General features: G+C 46.5%; 1 protein-coding gene across 2 annotated transcripts in view; it reads left to right on the top strand.

The window, feature by feature from the left end:
- The window catches only part of LOC115101581 (glypican-5-like), a 305,660-nt gene that overhangs the window by 233,331 nt on the left and 52,815 nt on the right, over positions 1-19,514 (top strand). The gene's annotated exons all lie outside the window — the stretch shown is intronic.

Raw genomic sequence — 19,514 nt, 5'->3', positions numbered from 1 at the left:
TGGGGTGATATAGGTAGCACACAGGAGGACATTTTTTCTCTGTTAAGTTAACTGTCAAATGTCAAATGTGCCTGTTTTGATTAGTTTAATAGAGTGAGTTCGGTCTGCTCTATACCAAATTAGCATACCCCCTGAGTCCCTTCCCTGTTTCACACCTGGTAGTTTGGTGGATGGGACTACTAGCTCTCTGTAACCTAGAGGGCAACCAGTGGGTCTGTTTCCTCTATACCATGTTTCCTGTAGGATGACAATGGCTGTAGGTTCCTGCTCTTTAGGCCAAAGGCAGATGACCTCAGGCCTTGGATATTCCAGGATGAGATAGTGAAGGCTTTGTGTTCCATAAAGTGTCCAATGTTGTTAGTCGTGTGGTTTGGCCTCAGACCAGTAAGTGTGAGCAGAGCCTGCTGAGCATCTGGCACATGCCATTGGCTTGGGCTAGTGTACGAGTGGGGGTTGGGCCTGTTTGCCTGCTCAAGGCCTTGGCATATGTGTGACTTCCATGTTGATGCCTTCTTTGCAGAAGTGGGGGCATGGGGTCGGCAGCAGGAGCATAGGTCTGATCTGAGGTGGCCTAAATGGAGTGTGGGCATGGTTGACTTAGAGGGAGGGTGTTGATTGGTTGGGGTGGGGTGTGGATTTGGCTGGTAGTGTTGTGGTCTGGATGTAGGTCCTCGGCGTGGGTCCTCTATGTGTAGGTCTGGGGGGAGGGGGGGTTCCATAGGTCTGGGAGAGGGTCTTGCTGGTCTGAGGCGTGCTGTCTATTGATCTGTCGCTCCTGTGTGAAGTGTTGGGGCTGCGTTTGAGGGCGATGTCCTTTAGGGTCTGGGCAAAGGTGGGCACTGCTGCTTTGTGTAGGTGGACCTGGTCATAAAGTCTTCTCAAGTCCAGGGTGGAGTGGTCGGTCAGGTAAGCATTTGGTTTTGATGCACAGTCAGGGGGAATACTTGCGTTCAACCGCTGTATGGTAGCAGGGTAGAAGTCTTTGTGGTGGCAAGGTGGAGATAACCACTTGTGCATTGGGGAAAGTAGAAGAAGCTTTTTCAATCACTCCCTTGAGTGCCGTGGCCACCCTTTCCTGCTGTGCTCTCAGGTCGTTTGTGCCTGTGTGTATTATTATGTTGCTGGGTGAACCTAGTTGGTCCTCAGACAGAAGGTCTAGGGCTCGCTGAGTGTTTGGACACCAGAGTTTAGACACTGTTTCTGGAAAAAATGTTTATTTAATTGAATATATTTCCCATTTTAAGTCCATAAGGAGTACAATCTGTGGCTTGTGTATGTCCTCAGTGGGTGTGGGGGGTTGCCAGGAAGGCTATCAGGGTGGCTGACAGGGGGGGGTGCTCAAAGGGGGTTGGATCCCCTGGGTTTGGGGTTCTTCCTTTGTCTGTTCTGCTGTAATGTCGACGATATGGTCAGGGTCTTTGGTGGACTGTTCTGATGTGGTGTCAGGACCTTTGTTGGGGCTGAGGTAGGCTGTTCTGCTGGCTTCTCTGCGGGGGTGGCCACCTCTCTAATGGATTGTTCTCTGTCACACGCCATCCCCCGCATGCTCTCCTCCAGCACTCTGATCCTCTCTAGTGGTCTGTTTTTCTCCTGCTATTACTCTGTCTCCTGTTGATGTTGTCTTACCACAGTCCAGAGTGCAGATATGTCTCTCTCCACCTCCAGCTCTCCAGCTCTGGTTGATCGGGTGTTGTTGAGCTGGACTATTTTTTGTGCTGACTGGAGTGTGTTCACCTGCTGTTCCAGCTTCACCTGCCTTACCTCCAGCTGGGTGAATTTATCCTTAATTTCAGTACTCTGTGCTGGGAGGTTGACTTTCCGCTTGGGGTTCCTGATCTGTGGGGTTGTATAATGAAGAGGTCTGGTCTGACATGCTCAGGGTGGGGGTATCTTTCTCAAGCGAGAGCTTCTCCTGCTGAGCTCTCGCTTTGATAATGTGAAAGTCCAACTGAAACTGTTTGGGGTTGCCCTGTACCATTACTGTTCCAGATTTGTACAAGTTCACATTGGCTGACTCAGAGTCCTCATTGTCTAATATCCTGACTTTCCACCCATCGGTAACACCCCCCCCCCCTCTTAACAGAGGGGTAGTGTGTTAAGGAGAAGTTTATCTTTATTCGTATGTTTAACACTTGTATCGTTTATCAATGTTTATGATGAGTATTTCTTGAATTTGATGTGGCTCTCTGCACTTTCACCAGATGTTTGTTTGAGACAATGCATTTCTGAACATAACGCGCCAATGTAAACTGAGATTTTTGGATATAAATATGAACTTTATTGAACAAAACATACATTTATTGTGTAACATGAAGTCCTATGAGTGCCATCTGATGAAGATCATCAAAAGGTTAGTGATTAATTTAATTGCTATTTCTGACTTTTGTGAGCCCTCTCCTTGGCTGGAAAATGGCCATATGGATTTCTGTGACTAGCCGCTGACCTAACATAATCGCATGGTGTGCTTTCTTCGTAAAGCCTTTTTAAAATCGGACACTGTGGTTGGATTTATAAGAAGTTTATCTTTAAAATGTTGTATAATACTTGTATGTTTGAGGAATTTTAATTATGGGATTTCTGTTGTTTTGAATTTGGCGCCCTGCACTTTCACTGGCTGTTGTCGAGGTGGGACGCTAGGTGGGACGCCAAGTTAAGCAGTAACTTCAGTCATTTGTTACTGTCATTGGCATTGACGGGACAGTCTCTTTCCACCCAGTCTGAAGTGGAAGGTTCTCATATAGCATTGATGTGATGGCGGTTATTTTTCCACACCATGTGACCTGACCTGGAAAAGCTTTGGGCCCTAGTTAGAGGTTATACTTGAGGTCATGAGTTTTTCCTGGTCAGGTTTCATGGTATGTTACAATACTACATGTTTATGCATTTACACTGCTTGCCTTGGCAGTGGGTTTTGGTATAGAGAGACTAGATCATCACCCTACAGAGGATGTATCATCTTAATTTGAGCCAGTTTGCTACAGCAGGAAAACAATCTTGCAGCAACATGAAATGTGAATTATTATGGACATTTTTGTAAGGGTCAATCAAGTCTGAAATTTCAACGTGGAAATTATGAACTTCAGAAGCCTTTTTAAACCTCAAATACGCTACAAGTTTTACATTTCCAGCATTGCAGTGATCAAACTAAGCATTCTAGGAAAAGGAGAAAAAAGGAGCAGTGGAAAAAGAGGGATATGTGAAGTCAAACAGAGGGAAATAAAAGCACTCTCCTTTCCCAACCTTCTCCGTAGCTGCCAGGCTGGCCAGGTATTCTACTCAGAAGACATCTCAAAATAGATAGCATCATGAGGATGGAAAATTATGTGGATATATTGAAGCAACATCTCAAGACATCAGTCAGGAAGTTAAAGTCCTATGGTGTTTGTAAGTCGCTCTGGATAAGAGCGTCTGCTAAATGACTTAAATGTAAATGTAAATGTTAAAGCTTGGTTTCAAATGGGTCTTCCAAATGGACAATGACCCCAAGCATACTTCCAAAGTTCTGGCAAAATGGCTTAAGGACAACAAAGTCAAGGTATTGGTGTGGCCAGCACAAAGCTCTGACCTCAATCCTATAGAACATTTGTGGGCAGAACTGAAAAGGCGTGTGAGCAAGGAGGCCTACAAATCTGACTCAGTTATACCAGGTCTGTCAGGAGGAATGGGCCAAAATTCTTGTGGGAAGCTTGTGGATGGCTACCCAAAATGTTTGACCCAAGTTAAGCAATTTAAATGCAATGCTACCAAATACGAATTGAGTGTATGTAAACTTCTGACCCACTGGGAATGTGATGAAAGAAATAAAAGCTGAAATAAATAATTCTCTACTATTATTCTGACATGTCAAATGTTTTAAATAAAGTGGTGATCCTAACTGACCTAAAACATGGAATTTTTACTAGGATTAGATGTCAGGAATTGTGAAGAACTGAGTTTAAATGTATTTGGCTAGGGTTTATGTAAACTTCTGACTTCACCTATATATATATATACATATATATACACTGCTCAAAAAAATAAAGGGAACACTAAAATAACACATCCTAGATCTGAATGAATGAAATATTCTTATAAAATACTTTTTTCTTTACATATTTGAATGCGCTGACAACAAAATCACACAAAAAGTATCAATGGAAATCAAATTTATCAACTCATGGAGGTCTGGATTTGGAGTCACACTCAAAATGAAAGTGGAAAACCACACTACAGGCTGATCCAACTTTGATGTAATGTCCTTAAAACAAGTCAAAATGAGGCTCAGTAGTGTGTGTGGCCTCCACGTGCCTCCCTACAACGCATGGGCATGCTCCTGATGAGGTGGCAGATGGTCTCCTGAGGGATCTCCTCCCAGACCTGGACTAAAGCATCAGCCAACTCCTGGACAGTCTGTGGTGCAACATGGCGTTGGTGGATGGAGCGAGACATGATGTCCCAGATGTGATTCAGGTCTGGGTAACGGGCGGTCCATAGCATCAATGCCTTCCTCTTGCAGGAACTGCTGACACACTCCAGCCACATGAGGTCTAGCATTGTCTTGCATTGGGAGGAACCCAGGGCCAATCGCACCAGCATATGGTCTCACAAAGGGTCTGAGGATCTCATCTCGGTACCTAATGGCAGTCAGGCTACCTAATGGCAGTCAGGCTACCTATCATGTTGGAGGATGTTGCAGGCAACAGAATGTTCTCCACGGCGTCTCCAGACTCTGTCACGTCTGTCACATGTGCTCAGTGTGAACCTGCTTTCATCTGTGAAGAGCACAGGGCGCCAGTGGCGAATTTGCCAATCTTGGTGTTCTCTGGCAAATGCCAAACGTCCTGCACGGTGTTGGGCTGTAAGCACAACCCCCACCTGTGGACGTTGGGCCCTCATACCACCCTCATGGAGTCTGTTTCTGACCGTTTGAGCAGACACATGCACATTTGTGGCCTGCTGGAGGTCATTTTGCAGGACTCTGGCAGTGCTCCTCCTGCTCCTCCTTGCACAAAGGCGGAGGTAGCGGTCCTGCTGCTGGGTTGTTGCCCTCCTACGGCCTCCTCCACGTCTCCTGATGTACTGGCCTGTCTCCTGGTAGCGCCTCCATGCTCTGGACACTACGCTGACAGACACAGCAAACCTTCTTGCCACAGCTCGCATTGATGTGTCATCCTGGATGAGCTGCACTACCTGAGCTACTTGTGTGGGTTGTAGACTCCGTCTCATGCTACCAGCATTTAAAAGTGACCAAAACATCAGCCAGGAAGCATAGGATGTGGTCACCACCTGCAGAACCACTCCTTTATTGGGGGTGTCTTGCTAATTGCCTATATTTTCCACCTGTTGTCTATTCCATTTGCACAACAGCATGTGAAATGTATTCTCAATCAGTGTTGCTTCCTAAGTGGACAGTTTGATTTCACAGAAGTGTGATTGACTTGGAGTTACATTGTGTTGTTTAAGTGTTCCCTTTATTTATATATATATATATATATATATATACATATATATTCCTTTGTCCCACAGCTTTTTTCTAACAACTCCAGCAGGGCCGGGTCTATCCTTTTAAAGGGTCCTACGCAAGATTGTGTTGGGGTTCCCCCCACCTTGCAGCAAAAACTTTTAGTGCTTCTTGATGGAGTAAAATTGAAATTTTATTCCCTGCAATTAAAATAAATTGGTCATTGGGCGGAGATAAAATGTAGCAATTTTAAATTTAATTTTATATATATATATACACACAGTGGGGAGAACAAGTATTTGATACACTGCCGATTTTGCAGGTTTTCCTACTTACAAAGCATGTAGAGGTTTATAATTTTTTATCATAGGTACACTTCAACTATGAGAGACAGAATCTATAACAAAAATCCAGAAAATCACATTGTATGATTTTTAAGTAATTAATTTGCATTTTATTGCAAGACATAAGTATTTGATCACCTACCAACCAGTAAGAATTCCGGCTCTCACAGACCTTTTAGTTTTTCTTTAAGAACCCCTCCTGTTCTCCACTCATTACCTGTATTAACTTCATCTGTTTGAACTCGTTACCTGTATAAAAGACACCTGTCCACACACTCAGTCAAACAGACTCCAATCTCTCCACAATGGCCAAGACCAGAGAGCTGTGTAAGGACATCAGGGATAAAATTGTAGACCTGCACAAGGCTGGGATGGGCTACAGGACAATAGGCAAGCAGCTTGGTGAGAAGGCAACAACTGTTGGCGCAATTATTAGAAAATGGAAGAAATTCAATATGACGGTCAATCACCCTCTGTCTGGGGCTCCATGCAAGATCTCACCTCGTGGGGCATCAATGATCATGAGGAAGGTGAGGGACCTGAAGAGAGCTGGGACAACAGTCTCAAAGAAAACCATTAGTAACACACTACGCCGTCATGGATTAAAATCCTGCAGCACACGCAAGGTCCCCCTGCTCAAGCCAGCGCATGTCCATGCCCATCTGAAGTTTGCCAATGACCATCTGGATGATCCAGAGGAGGAATGGGAGAAGGTCATGTGGTCTGATGAGACAAAAATAGAGCTTTTTGGTCTAAACTCCACTTGCCGTGTTTGGAGGAAGAAGAAGGATGAGTACCACCCCAAGAACACCATCCCACCCGTGAAGCATGGAGGTGGAAACATCATTCTTTGGGGATGCTTTTCTGCAAAGGGGACAGGACGACTGCACCGTATTGAGGGGAGGATGGATGGGGCCATGTATCGCGAGATCTTGGCCAACAAGCTCCTTCCCTCAGTAAGAGCATTGAAGATGGGTCGTGGCTGGGTCTTCCAGCATGACAATGACCCGAAACACACAGCCAGGGCAACTAAGGAGTGGCTCCGTAAGAAGCATCTCAAGGTCCTGTAGTGGCCTAGCCAGTCTCCAGACCTGAATCCAATATAAAATCTTTGGAGGGAGCTGAAAGTCCGTATTGCCCAGCGACAGCCCCGATTCCTTACAATCAAATGTCGACTGCATTATCTCCCAAGATAATTATTTTGATAATAGTCACAGCTGTGTATATACCCCCAAGCAGATACCTTGACGCCCCTGAAAGATCTTCACTGGACTCTATGTAAACTGGAAACCATATATCCTGAGGCTGCATGATCTGAGATCAAGGCTTTCTAAATTCTATCAACATATTGAATGCCCGACACACGAGCTGGTAGCATTCTGGACCATTGCTACTTCTGCGATGGTAACAAATCCCTCCCCCGCCCACCCTTCAGCAAATCTGACCATGACTCCGTTTTGTTGCTCTCATCCTATAGGCAGAAACTAAAACAAGAAATGCCCATGCTCAGGTCTGACCAATCGGATTCCACGCTTCAAGATTGCTTCGATCAAGTGGACTGGGATATGTTCCGGGTAGCCTCAGACAATAACATTGATGTATACGCTGACTTAGTGAGCGAGTTTATTAGCAAGTGCATCGGAGATGTCGTACCCACTGTGACTATTAAAACTTCAACCAGAAACCGTGGATTGATGGCAGCATTCGCGCAAAACTGAAAGCTCGACTGCTTTTAATGATGGTAAGGCGACTTCAAACATGACCGAATACAAACAGTGTAGTTATTCCCTCCGCAAGGCAATCAAACAAGCAAAGTGTCAGTATAGAGACAAAGTAGAGTCACAATTCAACAGCTCCAAACACGAGACGTATGGGGCAGGGTCTACCGTCAATCACAGATTACCAAAAGAGAACCAGCCCCATCGCGGACATCGATGTCTTGCTTCCAGACAAATTAAACAACTTCTTTGAGGACAATACAGTGCCACTGATACGGCCCACGACCAAAGCCTTTGGGCTTTCCTTCTCCGTGACCAATGTGAGTAAAACATTTAAACGTGTTAACCCTCACAAGGCTGCCAACCTAGACGACATGTCTCATCGCTGTGGATGGGTGGTCCTCCCTGTTCACCCATAACTGCGTGGCCATGCACGCCTCCAACTCAATCATCAAGTTTGCAGATGACACTACAGTGGAAGGCTATATTACCAACAATGACGAGATGGCCTACAGGGAGGAGGTGAGGGCCCTCGGAGTGTGGTGTCAGGAAAACAACCTCTCACTCAACGTCAACAAAACAAAGGAGATGATCGTGGACTTCAGAAAAGAACAGAGGGAGCACGCCCCATCCACATCAATGGGACATGAGTGGAGAAAGTGGGATATTTTTAAGTTCCTTGGTGTACACATCACGGACAAACTGAAATGGTTCATCCACACAGACAGCGTGGATCATACAGTATCATACAGCACCAAAGAGGGAGAGGGTAACTCACCCTAAAGGGGTAATATACAGCACCAAAGAGGGAGAAGGTAACTCACCCTAAATGGGTAATATACAGCACCAAAGAGGGAGAAGGTAACTCACCCTAAATGGGTAATATACAGCACCAAAGAGGGAGAAGGTAACTCACCCTAAATGGGTAATATACAGCACCAAAGAGGGAGAGGGTAACTCACCCTACAGGGGTAATATACAGCACCAAAGAGGGAGAGGGTAACTCACCCTACAGGGGTAATATACAGCACCAAAGAGGGAGAGGGTAACTCACCCTACAGGGGTAATATACAGCACCAAAGAGGGAGAGGGTAACTCACCCTACATGGGCAATATACAGCACCAAAGAGGGAGAAGGTAACTCACCCTAAATGGGTAATATACAGCACCAAATAGGGAGAAGGTAACTCACCCTACAGGGGTAATATACAACACCAATGAGGGAGAGGGTGACCTGTTTGCCGCTCCCCCATTCTGAAAAACATACCGTTCCTGTCACTCACACTCCTTCCGCCTTCCTTGACCCTAGCCTCCCCCTTTTCGGAGAAACAGCCTCTCTCACCACTATTTGACCCTCATTCGCAGGCAACCTGAGTGGGAAGGATCTATGCAGGGATCAGGGGTCTCACTCTGGAAATGACAGGGGTATGGAAGCAGGGGAATACGGAAAGGCAATCAGGAGGCACAACCTACCATGCTTTAGAGAAGGTCACCTAGCAACAGGTGCTAAATGGCATGCCAGGGTTAAGGAATCGGGGGGAGCGAGGGTAAGGATAAGGTTGTGTGCTTTACTGGGGTATGGTTAGGGGGTATGGGGTACAGCTCAGAGCAGTACAGTTTGAGTAAATGGGCTTAAAAGGACAATGTCACCCACTAGTTGGCCAGTTGATGTGACAGAGCCCCAAGATGGATGAGATTCCTGAAGAGGAGAGTTGGGTCTTTGGGAGAGGAGAGGGGGCCTGTACTAAACACACACTCTAACACTTTAACTGACTCTGTACTGTACCTTTGGTGAACTTCTTTAACAACCTTGTGTGGGTCATCACCCAAACTCACACACGCTCATACACACCCGAGGTGCCCCTCTATATGGGCAGGTGTGTGTGATGAAGTGGAGGACACCCAGCTGAATCTATTCCTACTTAGCTAGTATCTATCAACGTCAGTTCCAGGCACCCAGGGAGCAGGTACATATCAGATTAAATAGAGGTGAAGAACAAATACCACCGCAAGTGAGTGTGTGTGTGTGTGTGTGTTTCCTGACTGAAGTCTCACATCTAACACACACACACTCACCTGCGGTGGTATTTGTTCTACACGTTGTCTGCAGCCCAGGCGATCGATAGAGACACCTCATGGTGGAGCTAAGAGCACCTGCTTTTCACTGACACCTGTTCTGTAACCTGTCAACTGGTAGAGAGAGAAAGATCTGAGTGTCTGGAGCTAATACACACTCTATTCTTTAGACACTGCTTAAGGAAGCCATTCTCTGGCAGCACATCTCTATTCAACAACCCACTCTCTATTTAATATGTGGTCTTAAGGCCTTGGTGGAGAGGGAGAGAGAGAGGGGCGGGAGGGAGAGGAAAGGGAAGAGGGCTGTCACAGCTGAATAATAGAGAAGAGCGTTTTATGTGAGTAAAAACTGTTATTAGCCCGTCAACGTCTGAGTAGGGCCGAATGCAGGGGGATGACCGCTGCATTTGCTTGTTGTTGAAGCTAACACTGTGTGGTAAAAGGCTTCAATGTCCACATATTTACACATATACAAAAAATCCATCAACAAATCTGTCCTCTAGCGCAAAGTGGATTTACACTTGACTATGTCAACAGTCTTAAATGTAAAGTCCCCATATTTGGGGACCCTATTTGACTTAACAAAAAAATCAATTCAGTCTGGTATGAGAACGGTAGCCCCTATCTGCAAAAGCATTGTGTCTGCGGAAAGATGTATCTTGGCTGTTGATCGGTGCCTTCAAATCTTTGGTGTGACTTACTACCATAAACGGGCAAACACATTTATAAAAGGCAGGCCGAGCCGATGATCTCATTTCAAGATGGCTGCCACCTACATTTCGGTTAGCGTTGTGAAACAGAAACAAAATAAACACGGAATACGTTGAGACACACCAAAAGCCGGGACCACAGATCATGAGGATATCTTTGTTTGTCTGCCTGTGACCTACCGTTATTTATCACCAGCCCCAAGAGTCAAAATGTTTATTTTACACAACATTTTCACCAAACAGCAAACATCTTACAAGGTAAGCTTCCATTTGGTCTGTTTGAGCTATAGCTACATGGGTGTATCAAATGAATCATTAGGTTGGTAGGAACACATCTGGCCTGTTGCCAATGTTATCTGATGTATGACTTAATGGCAACATCGAATGTCCACGAGGGACATCTTTGCGCATTAAAGAAATGTTGTTGCCTGCGCTGTAGGCATCCATTACACAGCCTTGTAGCCAATGAGATAAGATTTTGAGGTATATGCAGTTGACCTGGGTGTGAAAAAGCAAGGCTATATTGCTACCTGGCTCAGAGATGACGCACCGAGCACACTACATTACATTGTAAACCGATTTAATCTCTTTAGCATTAAGACTGGCTTCTCAAGGGGGTAAAAACTACGAATATCGAACAGGAACCTAAAAAGGAGGCAGCTATGAATAAGTATACCGACGCTTTGAATAAAATAGTCGGACTCGGATCAGGGGAGCAATTTGGACAAGGATTTCGACTCAGCCGATGAAGATTATCCACTTTTAGATCTGTAAGTACATTATTTTCATGCCTTTATATTGCTAATTGAATGTATTTTATTATTACGAGTTGTCTGTTTTTGTACTTTTAGTTTACATTAGGCCTTTGTAACAAGTCATTTCAATGTTAAATAATTCCAAAGTAGTTATTGTCTGTTTCATATTAGTTCACTGTTTCATCCTTGTAACTTTGGAGAGGCCACTACACTCTCATGGCCACTTTATTTGTGGTTCTCACCTCTGCCTTTGGAGACAGTGTTACTGTTTACATTGTATGTGTGTGCTTCACACCTTCTGTGTGAGTCACTGTACAGATATAGTTTAGGCTTGGTGTTTTTACTTTACAGTAATGTCGTTTTGTAAATTTTGTCAACTGTAATTCTGTGTCTTACAACAATATATCTCTTTATTTTATTCACCTATAGAGTGGAGGATGCAGAGGATTTGAAGGATAACGTTTGGGAGCCACACGTCCCCAGCAAGCGCCCCCGCCGGTCTTCACCCCTGACTACTATGTCAATCTCCTCTTCTGATGGTTCTACATCTACCATCCAAGAAAGGCCCTACTCCTCTTCAACCACACCCACTGCAGATCCTGGCACCACTACCCTCTCTGCAAGTTCATCTGGAGGTGCGGGCCCCAGGGAGGAGATCTAGGCCTCCACAGGGTTGAAGGAGAGGCAGAGGAAGCAGCACAACAGAGGGAGATGAGTCAGGTGGCATACGGTCCTTTAAGTTTAAACCCAAACGACCTGAAGGCCTACAGTTGGTTAGTGATGAAACATACACCACATTGCAGCTGTTTCAGCTCTACTTTACCACCTCTGTACTGGAAAGACAAATTAGTAATACCAACAAGTATGGGGACAAGAAGCAGCAGGGGGGAAGGAAGATGTCCTGGAAACCTGTCACCATGGGTAACACGCTCAACTACATTTCCTTGGTGATTTACATGGGACTGGTAAAGGTATCAAGGCTAGTTGACAACTGGAGCAAGTCCCGGCTCTATCGGTTCGAGTTCCCCACCTCCATCGTGAGTAAAAAAACAATTCTTGGCCGTCAACCGTACACTTCACAGAAGTGACCCACAAAGGATCAGGAGAATGCCCAGAAGAAGGGGACTGCAGGGTATGGTCGTCTTGCAAGAGTCAAGCCCCTTTATCATGACATGGACTAACACGCTGCTTTTTGTGAAGTAACCATGCTTACCACACAGCATGAGGTATTCAGTAATGACCATGTCTCAAGGAGGGTGAAAAATGCCAATGGGGCATGACATGGGTGAGGAAGAATGTCCCAGTTCCTGTGAAGGACTACAATGCCAGCATGGGGGTTGTCAACCTATTTGATGCTCTGATAGGCTACTAGCAGGTCCTCCACCAGACCAGGAAGTGGTATAATACTTTTTTTTTACCACTTTGTGGACATTGCAACAGTAAATGCTTTCATTCTGCACAAGCAGATGCACAAAGCAAAAGGTCTAAGCCCTTTCTCCCTGATGGCGTATCGCTGCAGAATGCTGTGGTAGCCATGCTGGTTAAGTGTGCCTTGAATTCTAAATAAATCACAGTGTCAGCAGCAAAGCATCCCCAAACAACATCCTACATGCTTCACGGCGGGAATCACATGTGGAGATCATCCATTCACCTACTCTGCATCTCACAAAGACACTGCGGTTGGAACCAAAATCTCAAATTTGGACTAATCAGACCAAAGGACAGATTTCCACTGGTCTAACGTCCATTGCTCGTGTTTCTTGCCCCAAGTTTTTATCTTCTTATTATTGGTGTTCTTTAGTAGTGGTTTCTTTGCAGCATTTCAACCATGAAGTCCTGATTCACGCAGTCTCCTCTGAACTGTTGATGTGTCTGTTACTTGAACTCTGTCAATAATTTATTTTGGGCTGCAATTTCTGAAGCTGGTAACTCCAATGAACTTATCTGCTGCAGCAGAGGTAACTCTAGGTTTTCCTTTCCTGTGGCAATCTTCATGAGAGCCAATTTCATCATAGCACTTGATGGTTTTTGTGACTGCACTTGAAGAAACTTTAAAAGTTATTTAAATGTTCTGGATTGACTGACCTTAATGTCTTAAAATAAGGATGGACTGTCATTTCACTTTGCTTATTTTTTGTAATATATATATTTTTCTCCCCAATTTCATGGTCTCCAATTGGTAGTTAGTCTTGTCTCATTGCTGCAACTCCCGTACGGACTCGGAAGAGACGAAGGTCGAGAGCCGTGCGTCCTCCGAAACACAACCCAACCAAGCCGCACTGCTTCTTGACACAATGTCCACTTAACCTGGAAGCCAGCCGCACCAATGTGTCAGAGGAAACACTGTACACCTGGTGACCGTGTTAGCGTGTATTGCGCCTGCCACAGGAGTCGCTAGTGCACGATGGGACAAGGACATCCCTACCGGCCAAACCCTCCCCTAACCCGGACGATGCTGGGCCAATTGTGCGCCGCCCCATGGGTCTCCCAGTCATGACAGAGCCTGGACTTGAACCCAAAGAGAGGGACCAACTTCGGCGGAACTCGTGACAGCTCGCCAGACATAACATGCACAAACACATACAATAAACAATTTCCTGGACAAGGACATGGGGGAAACAGAGGGTTAAATACACAACATGTAATTATGGAATTGGAACCAGGTGTGTGGGAAGACAAGAGAAAACAAATTGAAAATGAAAGGTGGATCGGCGATGGCTAGAAAGCCAGCGACGCCGAACGCCGCCCGAACAATGAGAGGGACCGACTTCGGTGTAAGTCGTGACAGTACCCCCCCCCCCGCCCCCACCCCCTCCAACACCGGCCTCAGGGACGACCCGGAGGGCGAGGCGCAGGGCGATCCGGACCAAGACGATGGAACTCCTGCAGCATTAAAGGGTCCTCGACCGGTATCCAGCACCTTTCCTCCGGACCGTACCCCTCCCACTCCACGAGATACTGAAGGCCCCTCGCCCGACGCCTCGACTCCAGTATGGAGCGAACGGAGTACGCCGAGGCCCCCTCGATGTCCAGAGGGGGCTGAGGAACCTCCCGCACCTCAGACTCCTGGAGCGGGCCAGCCACCACCGGCCTGAGGAGAGACACATGGAACGAGGGGTTAATACGGTAATCGGGTGGAAGTTGTAACCTATAACAAACCTCTTTCACTCTCCTCAGGACTTTAAATGGCCCCACAAATTGCGGACCTAGCTTCCGGCAGGGCATGCGGAGGGGCAGGTTTCAGGTCGAGAGCCAGACCCGGTCCCCCGGTGCGAATACCGGGGCCTCACTGCGGTGGCGATCTGCGTTCTCCTTTTGGCGCAGCACGGCCCGCTGAAGGTGAACACGGACAGCCTCCCATGTCTCCTCTGCGTGCCTGCACGTAACGCCTGCTCAATGTCCGTGTCCAGCTCCCACACTACCGGCGCCACCAGGCAGGAGGCGGGGAGTATGGGAGTGGGATCCATGGGCCATACAGCCGGGACAATGTGTCTGCCTTCACATTCTGGGAGCCTGGTCTGTAGGAAAGGGTGAACACAAAACGGGTGAAAAATATGGCCCACCTTGCCTGGCGAGGGTTCAGTCTCCTTGCTGCCCGGGTGTACTCCAGATTGCGGTGGTCAGTCCAGATGAGAAAAGGGTGTTTAGCCCCCTCAAGCCAATGTCTCCACACCTTCAAGGCCTTGACGACAGCCAAAATCTCCTGGTCCCTTACGCCATAGTTTCTCTCTGCCGGGCTGAGCTTTTTCGAGAAGAAGGCACAGGGGCGGAGCTTCGGAGGCGCAGCCGAGCGCTGAGAGAGCACAGCTCCTATCCCAGCCTCGGACGTGTCCACCTCCACTATGAACGTCAAAGAGGGATCCGGATGGGCCAGTACGGGAGCCGAGGTAAACAGAGCCCTCAGGTGACTAAAAGCACTGTCCGCCTCAGCTGACCACTGAAAACGCACCGGGCCCCTCTACAGCAGTGAGGAAATGGGAGCCGCTACCTGACCAAAACACTGGATAAACCTCCGGTAGTAGTTGGCAAACCCTAAGAACCGCTGCACCTCCTTTACTGTGGTGGGAGTAGGTCAATTACGCACGGCTGAAATGTGGTCACTCTCCATCTTCACCCCTGAGGTGGAAATGCGATACCCTAGGAAGGAGACAGACTGCTGGAAGAACAGGCATTTCTCAGCCTTGACATACAGGTCATGCTCCAACAGGTGACCAAGCACCCTGCACTCCAGGGACACATGCTTGGCGTGTGTAGCGGAGTATATCAGAATGTCATCAATATACACCATACACCCTGCCCGTGCAGGTCTCTGAAAATCTCATCTACAAAGGCTTGGAAGAATGATGGCGCATTCATCAACCTGTATGGCATGACAAGGTACTCATAGTGCCCTGAGATGGTACTGAAAGCCGTCTTCCACTCTTTTCCCTCCCGGATACGCACCAGGTTGTAAGCGCTCGTGAGATCTAGTTTGGTGAAGAAGCACGCCCCGTGCATTGACTCAATCGCTGTGCCTATGAGCAGTAGCGGGTAACTATACCTCACAGTGATCTGGTTCAGACCCCGATAGTCAATACACGGGCCTCCCTCCTTCTTCACAAAAAATAAACTTGAGGAGGCGCATGAAGTGGAGGACCTAATGTACCCCTGACGCAGGGATTCAGAGACATATGTTTCCATAGCCGCTGTCTCTGCCTGTGAGAGGGGATACACGTGACTCCTGGGAAGTGCAGCGTCTACCAGGAGATCTATCGCACAATCGCCCCTCGATGGGGTGTTATTTGAGTCGCCATCTTTTTGGAGAAGGCGAGAGCCAAATCGGCATTTTCAGGGGAATGCGCACGGTGGAGACCTGGTCTGGACTTTCCACCGTAGTAGCACCGGTGGAAACCCCTAAACACCTCCCCGAGCACTCTTGCGACCACCCCGTGAGAGCCCTTCGTTGCCAAGAAACAGTGGGGTCATGACAAGCTAACCAGGGTAGGCCTAGCACCACGGGAATCGCAGGAGAGTCAATAAGCAAGAGACAAATTCTCTCCTTGTGTCCCCCTGCGTCACCGTGCCGAAAGGAGCGGTGGCCTCCCTAATCAACCCTGACCCTAATGGTCGACTATCTAAGGCGTGAACGGGGAAGGGCACGGCCACGGGAACAATAGGGATCCCTAAACTATGAGCGAACAATATATATATAAAATTCCCAGCCGCGCCTGAATCGACGAGTGCCTTATGCTGGGAATGCGGGGAAAACTCCAGGAAAGTGACATACAAAAACATATGTGCAACAGAGGGCTCTGGGTGAGAATGGTGCTGGCTCACCTGGGGTGACGCCAGAGCGCCCTGCCTGCTGCCTCGATACCCAGAGGAACCAACCCAGCACCGACCGGCAGTGTGCCCTCTGCAGCCACAGATGGTGCACGAGCTGGAACCCCCGGCCCGAAGGAGCCAGGTGGACGATTCCCAGGTATAAGTCCAGTTGTAATTAGGAACCCCTGGCTGTTCGCAGCCGTCCCATCATATTCCTGGGGAAGGGAGAGACGAATCCCACTGGGACCAGGAGAAGGAGGGGCATGTAGTGGAGACCCCGGTTGTGCTGGTGGAGGCGCTGGGAGTACTCCCTGTCTCTCCTAGCGGTCCATTGTCTGGACAACGCGGTCCATGGCGGTGCCGAGATGTTGGAGCATTGCTGCGTGCTCCCGGACGCGCTCCTCCACCCCTATTCCCGGGGTACCTGCTCCTGCTGACTCCATAAGTTTGGTCCGGAATTCTGTAAGGAGTGCGTACTAGCGGCAGAGAAGTCAGGCGGAGGAGAGCAAAGACTGTGTTACAACGGCACAGTTTAATAGTAAAAATCACCGTGATGAAAACAATATATATATATATATATATATATTATTTTTTTTTTGGGGGGTTTTGTCCCATTGTGTGTGTATATATATATATATATATACAGTGCCTTGCGAAAGTATTCGGCCCCCTTGAACTTTGCGACCTTTTGCCACATTTCAGGCTTCAAACATAAAGATATAAAACTGTATTTTTTTGTGAAGAATCAACAACAAGTGGGACACAATCATGAAGTGGAACGACATTTATTGGATATTTCAAACTTTTTTAACAAATCAAAAACTGAAAAATTGGGCGTGCAAAATTATTCAGCCCCCTTAAGTTAATACTTTGTAGCGCCACCTTTTGCTGCGATTACAGCTGTAAGTCGCATGGGGTATGTCTCTATCAGTTTTGCACATCGAGAGACTGACATTTTTTCCCATTCCTCCTTGCAAAACAGCTCGAGCTCAGTGAGGTTGGATGGAGAGCATTTGTGAACAGCAGTTTTCAGTTCTTTCCACAGATTCTCGATTGGATTCAGGTCTGGACTTTGACTTGGCCATTCTAACACCTGGATATGTTTATTTTGAACCATTCCATTGTAGATTTTGCTTTATGTTTTGGATCATTGTCTTGTTGGAAGACAAATCTCCGTCCCAGTCTCAGGTCTTTTGCAGACTCCATCAGGTTTTCTTCCAGAATGGTCCTGTATTTGGCTCCATCCATCTTCCCATCAATTTTAACCATCTTCCCTGTCCCTGCTGAAGAAAAGCAGGCCCAAACCATGATGCTGCCACCACCATGTTTGACAGTGGGGATGGTGTGGTCAGGGTGATGAGCTGTGTTGCTTTTACGCCAAACATAACGTTTTGCATTGTTGCCAAAAAGTTCAATTTTGGTTTCATCTGACCAGAGCACCTTCTTCCACATGTTTGGTGTGTCTCCCAGGTGGCTTGTGGCAAACTTTAAACAACACTTTTTATGGATATCTTGCCACTCTTCCATAAAGGCCAGATTTGTGCAATATACGACTGATTGTTGTCCTATGGACAGAGTCTCCCACCTCAGCTGTAGATCTCTGCAGTTCATCCAGAGTGATCATGGGCCTCTTGGCTGCATCTCTGATTAGTCTTCTCCTTGTATGAGCTGAAAGTTTAGAGGGACGGCCAGGTCTTGGTAGATTTGCAGTGGTCTGATACTCCTTCCATTTCAATATTATCGCTTGCACAGTGCTCCTTGGGATGTTTAAAGCTTGGGAAATCTTTTTGTATCCAAATCCGGCTTTAAACTTCTTCACAACAGTATCTCGGACCTGCCTGGTGTGTTCCTTGTTCTTCATGATGCTCTCTGCGCTTTTAACGGACCTCTGAGACTATCACAGTGCAGGTGCATTTATACAGAGACTTGATTACACACAGGTGGATTGTATTTATCATCATTAGTCATTTAGGTCAACATTGGATCATTCAGAGATCCTCACTGAACTTCTGGAGAGAGTTTGCTGCACTGAAAGTAAAGGGGCTGAATAATTTTGCACGCCCAATTTTTCAGTTTTTGATTTGTTAAAAAAGTTTGAAATATCCAATAAATGTCGTTCCACTTCATGATTGTGTCCCACTTGTTGTTGATTCTTCACAAAAAATACAGTTTTACATCTTTATGTTTGAAGCCTGAAATGTGGCAAAAGGTCGCAAAGTTCAAGGGGGCCGAATACTTTCGCAAGGCACTGTATACACACACAATGGGACAAAACCGTTCGCATGCCAGACATAACGTGCACAAACACTTACAATAAACAATTCCGGACAAGGACATGGGGGAAACAGAGGGTTAAATACACAACATGTAATTATGGAATTGGAACCAGGTGTGTGGGAAGATAAGACAAAACAAATGGAAAATGAAAGGTGGATCGGCGATGGCTAGAAGGCCGGCGACGCCGACTGCCGAACAAGGAGAGGGACCGACTTCGGCGGAAGTCATGACAGGTACTGTTTATCTGTTGCTTCTATATTGTTTTTGCAAACAGTTCATTTGTAGAATAAATGTTCTGGCACTTTGGAGAGGTTGAAGAAAAAACACTTAGATATCCCCTGTATGTCCCCCGACACCACCACAATGTTTGAGAGGTTGGTATGGTAGAAATAGTTTCTATACTGAACAAATAACATTTAGGGAATGCAAATATGTAATAGCACTGGAATTATCTCATTTACAGATATAAGCCACTTTGGAGAGGTTTAGGGACACTTGGACACGTCCTGTGAACACACCTGGCACCACTTACTAAAACATCTGTCCATTTCTAGTTGTTAGGTCTATCAATCCCCTTTTTTCTGATATTGTTCACATGTTGTGGAAGCCATCTGATGTGTTTCCAGGTCTAGTCATCAATATTCACTTAGAGCTTTTCAGTGACTTTCAAAATAAAAACGAAAACATTATTTTGTGTGTGCTTGATCTTGTGTATTCTGAGCTATGTAACTCTTATCTATCTTCTGGTAATTCCTTATTATCTCCCAGATGTAATTACACATGAGTAGCAGTTTCTTTTGGTTATGTCTATTTAGGCAGAAATCTACATTTTCCCAATACATTTAAGAGGTTAACCAAGCCTTGCAGGAGTGTTGAAGACTAGCAGAAAC

Source organism: Oncorhynchus nerka, linkage group LG20 (assembly GCF_034236695.1).
Source record: "Oncorhynchus nerka isolate Pitt River linkage group LG20, Oner_Uvic_2.0, whole genome shotgun sequence".
NCBI lineage: Eukaryota > Metazoa > Chordata > Actinopteri > Salmoniformes > Salmonidae > Oncorhynchus > Oncorhynchus nerka.
Note: the sequence above shows the minus strand (reverse complement) of the source record. Positions and strands in the feature narration are given on the sequence as shown.